Source organism: Phacochoerus africanus, chromosome X, assembly GCF_016906955.1.
Source record: "Phacochoerus africanus isolate WHEZ1 chromosome X, ROS_Pafr_v1, whole genome shotgun sequence".
Lineage (NCBI taxonomy): Eukaryota > Metazoa > Chordata > Mammalia > Artiodactyla > Suidae > Phacochoerus > Phacochoerus africanus.
The window spans coordinates 16,589,276-16,601,340 of NC_062560.1; the positions used below are offsets into that span (position 1 = coordinate 16,589,276).

General features: G+C 51.9%; 1 protein-coding gene across 6 annotated transcripts in view; it reads right to left on the reverse strand.

Annotated features, from left to right (window-relative positions):
• The window catches only part of RAI2 (retinoic acid induced 2), a 378,829-nt gene that overhangs the window by 11,351 nt on the left and 355,413 nt on the right, over positions 1-12,065 (reverse strand). The window contains exon 2 of one of the 6 annotated variants that reach the window (XM_047765174.1): positions 1,809-1,879. The exons of the other annotated variants lie outside the window; for them this stretch is intronic. The gene's annotated coding sequence lies outside the window, so the exon portion shown is untranslated. The remainder of the gene's footprint in view (positions 1-1,808; positions 1,880-12,065) is intronic. 6 annotated transcript variants of the gene reach the window in all.

A 12,065-nucleotide genomic window follows, 5' to 3' on the forward strand; every position in this document is an offset into this window, starting at 1 on the left:
ACAGAGGAAGGGGTGCAGAGCTGTGAAGTGCAAAGGCTTGGCGTTCAGAGTTGCCCTTTCTCCTGATGCTCCTGAGCCCCTCGCCACGCTCAGCACAGAAATAGTGCCAGTCTCACCCTGGGGCACTGCCCGCCCTCCCCCCAGCCCCCCAGGCCCACAGACTGGCCAGAAGGCCAAGCTTTTAACTCCCACAGGCCGAAGCTCAGCTTTCGGCTCTGCCGAACTTTGCTAGCCCGGGGACCTTGGGCAAGTGAGTGCTCAGGCTCAGTTTCCCTCCGTGCAAAACGGAGAAGAAAAAAGACCCCAGGGCGGGGCGGGAGGAAGACCTGGGGTGGTCGTCAGGATGAACGGAGGGGATCCATGGAAAGACCTTGGCCCAGTGCTGGGCCTGTAGAAAGTGCTCGATAAAATACGGCTAACGTCATCGCCGTCATCCCCACCGCCACCGTCTTCAGCCTCATCATCATCATTCTCCTGATCACAGCCATCGGCACGTCATTATTGTCCCTGTTTGCATCTTGTCACCAGCGTCTACCCTCACGGTCAGATCCCTCCTCGCCTGCATCTCCTCTCAGCACCTTAAGTGGCATTACAGATGCCCCGAAGGGTTCGTCCATTCAGTTTCCAAGGTAAAACCCTGTTTGCTCAAACGTTCCCTTTCAATCAGCTGCTAGGAACTGGGAATGCATTTTTCTTAGAATTAATGTTGCATCTGATGGTGAGGTTTCCTAATCCCAACATAGCTGAAATAGTGAACATTTGCAGTGAAAATACAAAACAACCAACACTGCTGCCCTGCTGGAAATGAGAGACAATGGGAAAACAGCTCAATAAATACAAAATCGTAGTTCTCATTTAGGCTGAGAGGCTGGGGAAGAAAGACGAGGGGGCCGGAGCCTTTTGCTTCTTGACTATGGACTCGCGTACATCTGCAAAGTTCCAAAGTTATCACCGATTGGCTAGGACGCATAATTTCACTTCAAATCCTACAGTTTCCTTTTGCTTTGACCCAAGCGCCTAAGTCTCCTCTCCCGGCGTAGCTGCAGGACGAGGGGCATTTTCTCGCAAGAGCGACAGCACCAAGGGAGCGGTGGAAGAGGAGAGGAAGAGCGTAAGGGCAAGAGGGAGAGAGAAAGCCAAGGAATTTTCTGAGATAACTGGGTGAGAGTTGAAGGAAAGAAGGTGGGGGTGGAGAGATTAAAAAGTGTGTGTGGATCCAAATGAGAAAGAGCTTGTTCAGCTGGAAGAGATAAAAGGGAAGCTCAGGAAGAGCTGCGGGAAAAATACTGGATGAGCGTTATTCAGCTGGCCACCAGGGGACGCTGTTGAGTTACAACAGCTTGGTTGCTGTGCTGCGTGGTGGCGGCGGCGGCGGCGGTGGGGCGAGCGGGACAGGAACTTCACGGGAGAATGAGGCGGTGGGGAAAACAGGAAATTGTTCACCAGCACTGCAGGTGCGTGAGGAAGGTGAGGGGTGATCCGAGTTTGGGGAAAGCTTTTCCCAGGCTTTTAAAACAACCAAGCACATTCACTTGTGCCTTGAGCTGTCACTCCTGGAAAACAACATAGATTTATCTTCTGGTGGTGCCCGCTCTTCCTTTTGACCTCCCTCTCACCCCTCCCTGGGTGGTCAGAATTGGGGTTCCTCTACCAAAACTGGGGCTTCCGGCATGAAGCTGATCAACTCATTCTCACTGAGGTCTACGATGAAAGGTTCAAGAATTATGTTGCCTTTCTTGGCACAATCAGCTTAATTCAGTCAGTGATAAAGTGCTATACAAAGAAATGCAGGGGTCCGAAGAGCCCACCTGGCACCTTCTCTTCGTTTGGGCTGCTCCACAGACTGATCTGACTGAAAGAAGTTTCTTTGGGCGAAGATCTAGAAAAGACCAGCAGAGAAGTTAAGTGGCGAGGCTTGGAAAGGAAGGAAGCCCAGGTACCACGTTAGCACTGCGGCCACTGGGGCTTCGCTCCACCGGGGAGTGCGGGGAGACATCGGAGAACACGTGCCTGGCAGGTGGGGCGTTTATTCACCAACCCCCACGCCTCAGAGGTCAAGGGCTGCTCCTAGACGATGTATCAACACCTTGCCACCTCCAGCCAGCCCGGCACGTGGGCCTAGTGTGCTCCTGAGACCAAGAAAAAAAAAAGCCTGAGGGATGATCACGGGACTTTCAGTGAGCTGCCTCTGGAATATAAAGGCCACTCTGCTACACCAGACATGCCCTGGAAAGTTCTAGTGCTTCTTATTTGACGACCCAAATGTCACCAGTTCAGGCCACCATGACCAGGTGTCTCCCCCGCTGGTGGCACCTTCTACGACCCCTGTGAAGACGGCACTCCGTTACGATAGCAGTGTCTAAGCCGTAGAGGAATCTGCCCACAAGAAGGGTGCCTTGAGACCGCGGAAAGAGCCAGGCCCACGACGAGGCCAGAGACGGCTCTCTTTGCCAAAGCAAAATGGTCCAGAGATGGTCAGCTCGGCTAGCGTGTTCCTTTGCTGAAATGTAATGCGGGCCCTTGAGAAAGTTCTCGTAATCGTATTTGTGCAGACGGGAATGCAAGATGCTCTTTGCATGAGTCACAGAGGGGGTTTCTCTTTGGGTGATCGTGTGTTTCCCCTCAGGGACCAAAACACCCAACAAAGAAACAAATGCCACTTCGCTTTATCAGCACACACCGCCTCAGATCCTAATAACCTCAACCCAAGGAGGACGCAGACAAGGCAGGAAGAGCCGGGCCCAGAGCGCGCCTCTTTTCAACACGGAGCCTTCTTGCAGGAACTGTGTTTTGTCAGCAGCACCCCTCTGCCTGGAGGCAAGTTCGCTCGAGAGCCCAACTAGGCACCCTGTGGCACCTGCAGGGTGGTGAGTCTTCTGGAGTTCTATAAATTCCCCATATTTATCTTAAGGCAAGTATCGTGCTTGCAGCTAATGCAGCACAAACAACGCAAGGGTGGTGTGAGGGGAGGAAAAGCCACTGTGTAACACCGGGCTAGTTGGTGAGGAAAATGATAGGTGTTGCTTCCTATTTTCTTTCGGAAAAGAGTTCTGGAATGTGTGTGTTTGCACACACACAGGCCCACACCCATGGCGGACAAGCAGGAATGAGTCTACCTGTTGCCCCTCTAATGCTCGAGGTGGTCCCCAAACCAGGACCCAGGAGAACTGCCCTTTGTCCTCACCTGTGCCATCTTTGAGTTCCATGCATCACCCCTTTGTTCCCAGCAGGGACACAGGAACTGCGCTTGGCCGCACGGGCAGGATTTCAGCGGAGGAGGTGGGGCGCTGGGTGCGGGGGTGTCGGGCAGCGGCAGGAAAGGCAGAGAGGGAAGGTTGGGGCCTGGCCAGCTGGGCGCCGTGAGCATTAGAGGGTCGCGTGGCTCTTCCAAAGGGGGTGGAATGGTGTCCTCCAGCAATGAACCTTGGATTCAGGGTCTGCCAACTCAACCAACCCAATTCTGATGTTTTCACAGGCCCTGATGAACCAGAGGCCATGATTCAGCCTACCATCACTGGGCTGGGAGAGAAGAAGAGTCATTTGCGGGACTTTGCTAGCAGCTCCTTTTTTTTTTTTTTTTTTTGCTTTTTAGGGTCGCTCCCGCAGCATATGGAGATTCCCAGGCTAGAGGTCGCATCAGAGCTGTAGCCGCCGGCCTTCGCCAGAGCCACAGCAATGCGGGATCCGAGCTGTGTCTGCAACCGATACCGCAGCTCACGGCAACGCCGGATCCTTAACCCACTGAGCGAGGCCAGGGATCAAACCCGCGTCCTCATGGATACTAGTCAGATTCATTACCACTGAGCCACAAAGCGAACTCCCCTCCTCCTTCTCTCTCTCTCTCTCTCACACACACAAGATGAGACCAATAAGCGCTTTACTAAGCAATTACATATTACGCACCAGGCACCCTGCTAGGTGTTTCACATTCATTTTCTCATCTCAGTGTCTCAGCAATCCCAGCAGATTGGTCCCACCTTGGTTTGAATTGGTTTGTGGTGGGTTTTTTCCTAGGAAGTGAGCTGCGAATCCCCAGGGAGGAAGGGGCAGAGCTTTCCAAGAACACGGAATAGCACTGACTGCAGGGAGGGCAGGCCTGGGGCAAGTCGGAGGCAGGGCGGCGGGCAAAGGCTCCTGGCACCATGTGTGGGGGCAGGTGGCCGTGGGGAAGGGGCAGGTGTCTTCTTGCCTCAGGCCAGAGCCTAGAACTCCTTGGCCCGCTTCTGCCCCTGCAGAAGGCCTCGCCCTGAGCTCTCCGTTCCACCACTGCCCCACAGCCACTACCAGCCCCTGAAGGACAACTCGCTCTTCCTATACCTCATGGGATCTCAGGCAGGGCTTCACTCCCATCGTTCCCAGCAGCACATGTCATTGATGGCAGACTGACTAGCTCTTCACCATACCCATGTCTTCATCTGCTTGGACTACATTTCCCAGCCTCCCTTGCAGTTTGGTGTGGCCACGTGCCCGAGTTCTAGCCAAGAGAAGGTGGTGGAAATGATGTACAGCACTTCCGGGCCTGGCTCCTACGAACCTTCCATGCACGATGCTCCAGCCTCTTTCTCCTCCCTCAGTATGATGCACAGGGACCTCTTGGAAGCCACCTGATGGCGACAGCAAAGTGACAAGACGGAATCTGCACACCTGAACCATGGCTTGGAGGGGCCGCCTGCCACTGGGAACATCCACGAAGGGCTTCATGAGAGTGAGAAATAAACTTCTATTGGATCTGAGCCACAAGACATGTTCGACTTGTCGGGAACAGCAGCCCGCATAACCTCAGCGGCTGCTCCAACTCCCCTGGCCGGCTCTGCACACAGTGAGTGCTGGGGGCAGGCCGACTTGCAGCCTCCAAGCAACTCGAGCCCCGCTGCTGGAAACCAGAATGGCAAAAGCAGCCCAAGGGCTCAGAGCCCAATTCTGGGCCTCCCAGTGCAAACTCTTCTGCCGGAAAAGCACTGACACCCTTGGCTGATCTTCAGGACTCAAATCGATTTAGGAACAGGGGTTCAGAACCACTGTTTGTTTAGTTCCTGCATAAATCACCACTGAAAGGGTCCATTTCAGGGAGTTCCCACTGTGGTGCAACGGGCAGAGGATCCAGTGTTGCCTCTGCGGTGGCGCAGGTTTGATCTCTGGCCTGGGAACTTCCATGGGCCACAGGTGCGGTAGAAAAAAGAAAAATGCCATTTCGTTGGTATTCACAGAGCTGGCGGGGTTGGGAGAAGCCGCTGGGAGTGGAGCTGCTGGCAGAGAGCAGAGGAGGCCAGCCTTTCGGTGCCTTCTGCCCTGGAGACCCCCAGGGGCCTGTCCTATGAGCGGGCTGGGCTGCGGGCCGGAGAAGCAGGGGGCCCTGGCACGACACAGCAAACAGAGCTGGGAAGCTGGCGCGTCTGGCATGTGGCCAGAGGAAACTGCTGGACCACAACACCCCCTTCTCTCTTTGTACCCTTTGATGTCCTGCCGGTTTGAGAGCAGGGAGGCCTGGGACTCCTGCCCTCTCCTCAGCCACAGGGGACTCTTTATAGGAAAGACCCCTGTGGAATTTCCTTTCGGGGGGGCCACCGCCTACAACCCAAGGGGCTCGGCCAGCTTTCCCTTGGTGGCTTCCATCACTGACTGTCCAGGAAGAGACTGCCCTTCCAAAAGCATCCCTCCGCCCCTGCCCCCACCAGATACTGCCGTTTCACCACCAGCAAGCTTCCGTGGGGTGTTCGACGTTACCCCCCTCTTTGTGGGTTCCTCTGCAAAATTCCCATCCACCTCGAGACTCTGCAGCATTGCCGCAGCGGAGCAAACGGATCAGAATACTTTCTACACGGTAGGGGTGCCCCCGGCTACGGTGGGACAGTTCCTGCCGGTGACTCAACTTAGGTGAGGCCTGAACGCAGCTAGTCCAGCGGCGCTATCATCCAAGTGCCCAGCCCTCTGGGTGGGGAGGTGTCAGCTCAAGTTCACACCACCAAGGCCCAAGTGTGGGCTGCTACTGGAGTTGTAACGATCTCTTCATCTCTATCGATACGTGAGGCTTGGCGACAGAGCACAGGGAATACGAGAAATGTTCTTTTGCTGGTAAAATGGGTGGCTTGCTCATTAGCAGGATGAGGGGAAGAAGGGGGTAAAATCGGTGATATTCAAGATACGAGGATTAGCCCAAGCATTTTAGAGGCGCTCCCCACCCTGTGGGCAGGGTTGGAGAAGCCAGGAAGGCCCGCAGCCAGCATCCCCAGGCACGCTTCTGATGCTTGCCACCTAATTGGTTCCATGCCTGGCAATGGGTTTCGGAGGGTTTCCGGTTGCTTGGGCCAACTAGAAGGTAAGCGACCCCTGCCTCGGAAATGCTGTCATCTCTGTCGGGAGAAGCTCTCACCCCGTGCGTGGTCACAGCAGCTGCAAAGACAGCAGGCTTGTGAGCTGGTCTGTGCCTACTGGCCACTTAAGCGCTGGATTCCCAGCCTCTGCGTGTGTGCGCGCAGCACAATCTGCCCCGAGCCTGGTCCTGCGGTTGCCGCGCTGTCACTCCGAGTTCCCGTGCAGGAGCCCTTCCCCGCTCTATTCTGACTTGTGGCCTGCCTGGTCCCTCTGGGGCTCTGGCCTTGAGCTGGCCCTGCGGCAGCGCATAGACAGCCCTCAGGGCTAGAGAGACTCCTCTTCAGGGACCATGACGATGAACAGAAACTCCCTGACCATAAAAATCCAACACTCTTGCTTCCTCTCCCCAGGACCTTTGCAGAGTCTGAGCGGGCACGGACTGACATGCTCGAAAATGCTTTAAAATGTCCTTCAGAAAAACCCCACCACCTCTTTCACATGCATTTGAAGGACTAGAATATAAAAAAAAAAAAAGACTCTAACACCAAAAGGCGGTGAGGACATGGAGCAACTGGAATGTTCCTCCACCGTTGGTAACAGGCTGCGGCCCCGCGGGAGAACTGTCTGGCAGTTTCTAGTGAGGTTAAGCAGCTGCCCGTGCTCAGGCCGAGCACCTCCAGTCTGAGCTGTCCTCCCAAGAGAAGAGAAAACACAGAGTCACGGGAGGTGGGCACAGAGATGCTCCTGGCAGCCGCACACTGGAAAACAACGCCCATGTCTGTCAGCAGGTGAAGGGACAAACCCAAGGGGCACCACCCACAGTAAAGCGGACCTTTACGCAGCAAGAAAAAGCAGGGAATTCCTGCCCACAAGCACTGACAGCGATGTTTAGAAAACATTGTGCGGAGCAAAAGAAGCCAGATACAAAAGTGTACTGGCTGTAAGATTTCACTGCCGCCAAGTGCAAAAACAAGCCCCAAAGGGTATGATGATCAAGTCAGAAAGCAGTTGCTCCGGGGAGGGGGCGGGGGCAGGGCCTTCCCCGGCTGATGGGAATGGCTTAGAGCCGCTTTCAGGCAATTGTCTAAACGGATATATCCGACCATTTAAGGATCATTTAATTTTATGTTAACTGTCCCTTGATTCAAGAAAAGAGACATTCACAATACTGTCAAACTGCAAAAAAGAAAACACTCTAGGTCGTTCTGTGTGCATGCCTGGGGAGATCTGACCAATTCTGAGCATCCTGGCAGGAGGGGAGGGGAGATGAAGCGGAGGCTGCTGGTGGTGAGGGAAGCAGGGGCCTCCCAGGGCACCTGCCAGGGGCCTTTTATCCCAGGTACAGTCGGAGCAGGCGGAGCAGCCCCCAGTGCTCAATGAAATAAAAGAACAGAGGCCCCAAAGGAGGCTGGCCCAAGAGTGTGGGATAGCTATCAGGCTCTGAGCCAAAACCACTTTCCAGGAAATGCCAATATTTTTGTGTTTGGGAAAGGGGAGGGAGTATTAAGGAGAACGAGAGCCAAAGCGTGTTGGTCTTTGCACAACAATTGCTGCCTGACTGAGGGGCCCTGTGGGAGAGGCTTCAAAGTGCTGCTACTGAGACCTCCTCCGAGGTCTCTGGGGTGGGGTACCCAGAAAAGCCTGGGCTGGAGCGGAAGCTTCAAGCTCCTTAAGGGCAAAGATGTATTTTGCACGGGGGAGAGGAATCTTCTCTTTCCCTAGTAGGAGGCCGCAGTGAAGCTCAGCCCTCAAAGAGCCCAGGGCAGCTTTAGGATGGACTGGCACAGGCAAAAGCTAGTGAATCAGGCCGCTGCAGACCCTGGCTTGGCCCTTTCAAAACTGTGTGGCCTTGGGAAAGTGACTCAGCCTCTCTGAGCCACAGTTTCTCTGCCCGTGAAATGGGTAAAACAACGGCTACTGCTGGCAAAGAGGAAAGTACCTGGTCCCCAGTAAATGCTGGATGTAGAACCGCGCCTGGGCTCCAAAGGGCTTTCCTGGTCATCTGTGCCAAACTGTCAGCTTGAGTAGAGACCCCCTCCCGCCACATTAGCATTCGTTCGCAAATCTTTAGACCTCTTGTACCCAGAAGTTGTGTAATTATCATCTTTGGTTCACAGCACCGTTCTATGCATGGCTTGCCTTTTTTTGGTTTTATTTTAAAAACGGTTTCATTTGTAATATTATAATATTTGAAATAATAAAATAAACACTCATGAAGGCATAGCCAACTCAACACCATGTTGGTCTGATTCCAGACTTTCTGTTCTATCAGTTCCTTCATCTACCCCCGCACCAGCATCACAGGGTCTTACACTTTCTAATGGGGTAGGTGCCGAGAAGAAAGTCAATCAGGGTTAGTGACACAGGGGTTATGGGGTGTGGGGGCGAGAGACAACTTCAGGGAGCAAAGATATGGCAGATGAGACCCCATGGCTCAGCGGCATTCCAGCGCTCCAAGAAGATGCGTGTGCGCGCTCGCGCGCGCGTGCACGTGCATGTAAAAGAGAGAGACAGAGATAGGGAGAAATGAGGAAAGTGAGCAAGCTCCCACATGATGGAAAAGAAAGGCAAGGGACTAGATCATGCAGAGGGGATCTAATTTTCCCTTCATAAAGAGTACCTAGTATCACCCATTTTACAGATGAGGAGACAAAGGTTCAGAAGAGGAGACTTGCCTCGGGCCATGCATCCATTTCAGGGTAAGATTTTGGCTAGAATTCAAAGTCCTCTCTGTTCAAGGCAGTGTTCCTGGCAATGGGCCACTCCTCTGGGCCCGCAACTGGTTTGAATTTCACAAAACGCTTCCAAGTGGCTTCCAGGTAATGAGGTGACAAATAGCGTGCTGAAATGGTGTTCTTCCAAGCAAAAATTCTTATTGCAAAAAAAATCATCTGATGACTAATAAGGATTCTGACGTTCTTTAATGGCATTAGGGCCACATCAAAATCCATGTGAATGTTTCCAATGTATTTTCTTATCATGGGTGATATTTATTCTCAAGAGAAAAATCAGGGATATGCTGGTGATGCTCTTTGAAATTTGAGTTTGGTGCTATGATCATATAAACAGAAGCAGGAACTTTTTTTTTTTTCTTTTTGCCATTTCTTGTGCCACTCCTGCGGCACATGGAGGTTCCCAGGCTAGGGGTCTAATCGGAGCTGTAGCCGCCGGCCTACGCCAGAGCCACAGCAACGCGGGATCCGAGCCACATCTGCGACCTACACCACAGCTCACGGCAACGCTGGATCCTTAACCCACTGAGCGAGGCCAGGGATCAAACCCGCAACCTCATGGTTCCTAGTCGGATTCGTTAAACACTGTGCCACGATGGGAACTCCAGGAACTTTTCTTAATAATCTACAAATAAGTGAGAAATAGACAAGAAGTAGATTTATACTTTTATATGTATTTTATTTTGTTTTCTTTACCTGAAATTGCTTTTTAAACCTTTTTTATTGTTATTTCCCCAATACAATTTTTTTTTCCTACTATACAGCAAGGTGACCCAGTTACACATGTATACATTCTTTTTTCTCACATTATCCTGCTCCATCATAAGTGACTAGACATAGTTCCCAGTGCTACACAGCAGGATCTCATTGCTCATCCATTCCAAAGGCAATAGTCTGCATCTATTAACCCCAAGTATCCCATCCATCCCACTCCCTCCCCCTCCCCCTTGGCAACCACAAATCTATTCTCCAAGTCCATGCGTTTCTTTTCTGTGGAAAGGTTCATTTCTGCCCTATATTAGATTCCAGATATAAGTGATATCATATGGTATTGGTCTTTCTCTTTCTGACTGACTTCACTCAGGATGAGAGTCTCTAGTTCTATCCATGTTGCTGTGAATGGCATTATTTTGTTCTTTTTTAAGGCTGAGTAGTATTCCATTGTGTATATATACCACATCTTCCTAATCCAATCATCTGTCAGCGGACATGTGGGTTGTTTCCATGTCTTGGCTATTGTGAATAGTGCTGCAGTGAACATGCGGGTGCATGTGTCTTTTTTAAGGAAACTTTTGTCCGGATACATGCCCAGGAGTGGGACTGCTGGGTCATATGGTAGTTCTATGTATGGTTTTCTAAGGTGCCTCCATACTGTTGTCCATAGTGGTTGTACCAGCTTACATTCCCACCAACAGTGCAGGAGGGTTCCTTTTCCCCGACACCCTCTCCAGCATTTGTTATTTGTGGACTTATTAATGATGGCTATTCTGACTGGTGTGAGGTGGTATCTCGTGATAGTTTTGATTTGCATTTCTCCAGTAATCAGGGATGTTGAGCATTGTTTCATGTGCTTGTTGGCCATCTGTACATCTTCTTTGGAGCAATGTCTGTTCAGGTCTTTTGCCCATTTTTCCATTGATTGATTGGCTTTTTTGCTGTTGGGTTGTATAAGTTGTTTGTGTGTTTTAGAGATTAAGCCCTTGTCCGTTGCATCATTTGAAACTATCTTCTCCCCTTCTGTAAATTGTCTTTTTGGTTTCTTCTTGGTCTCCTTTGCTGTGGGAAAGCGCGTCAGTTTGATTAGGTCCCATTGGTTTATTTTTGCTTTTATTTCTACTTTTACATGTCTTTTAATGCCATCCCTTTGGTTCAATGCAGGCTAAGAATTCTTACTCCTAAAGTAGAGACGGAAATACGCAAGTCTGAGTTCAACGGCTCGCCTACCCTTTTCCCTTGAAACCCTGGGCTGGGGACCAGATCAGACTGGGAGAGAGCGCCACGACTAGAGACACTGCAGTCGGTCTGAGCTGCGTCCCCTATTAAAGCTTCAGGGTAAATGGATTTCTCAAATCTGTTTTCCTCTCTGACCGACTAATCCCTTCCTTCCAGGAGGAGATTCCAGCCCCGCCACTCAGACTCATCTATGGCCACAGACCCAAGTGCTGTTTCTATCCTGCGTCCCCCGACTGGGCTCTGACACAACTGCAGAAATGATGCCTCGAGATCACAATTACTGACTTCCGAGAGCCTCTGACTTCTCCCAGGAGGACAAGCAGATGAGAAGTTCTACGCATGTTCAAAGAGACAAAGTCAGGCTGTTTCGGAATCACGCCCAGGCTTTTCTCTGCCTCTCATTTTTCTTGTGAGGACAATTCGGAAAGTGCACAGATGTGACGGTGCTAACGGCAGAAGGGCCTGACATCTCTTGGCGCAGGTAAGAACCGTCTGCTTTTAGTTACTTCAGCTCTGCCTCCACAGTGAATACAAGTCAAGTGACTCAAATTGTTGGCTGAGAAGCTGCTGAATGATTCCCTTGAAAGCTCTCGGTGCTAAGCTGCTCTTGGCCATTGTGGAAGCTTCGGGACCCTGGCAGACTCGAAGGCGTACCCTCACTCACGCCCCAGAGCCCTCGTGTGAGAAACCAACTACCGTGCTGGAGCAGGACAAATCCGGGACAGACCCTTCTGACCGGTGGAGAAGAGCCTTCCTTAATGGAATGGCCTGGAGATGCCAAACCGAGCCCGGAGAAAGGCTGGAAGCAGGAGCAAGTTCCTGAGCCGCTCTCTGTGTGTCTCTGTGTCCTCCTGGGTACAGTGGGGGTCAGGGCAGCATCTACACTGCAGGCGTGTTAAAGGCAGTGCGTTAACGTGCAAACGCTGAGAAGACGTCCCTGGCTCACAGCGAGCACGCAACAGGGGCTAGCTCTTGCTCTTTTAATAAAGATAGGGAGCCAAAGGACCCTCGCCACGGAATGTTAAATAAATGAGGTGCGAGTTTCCTTTTAAACTAGAAATAAGCAAT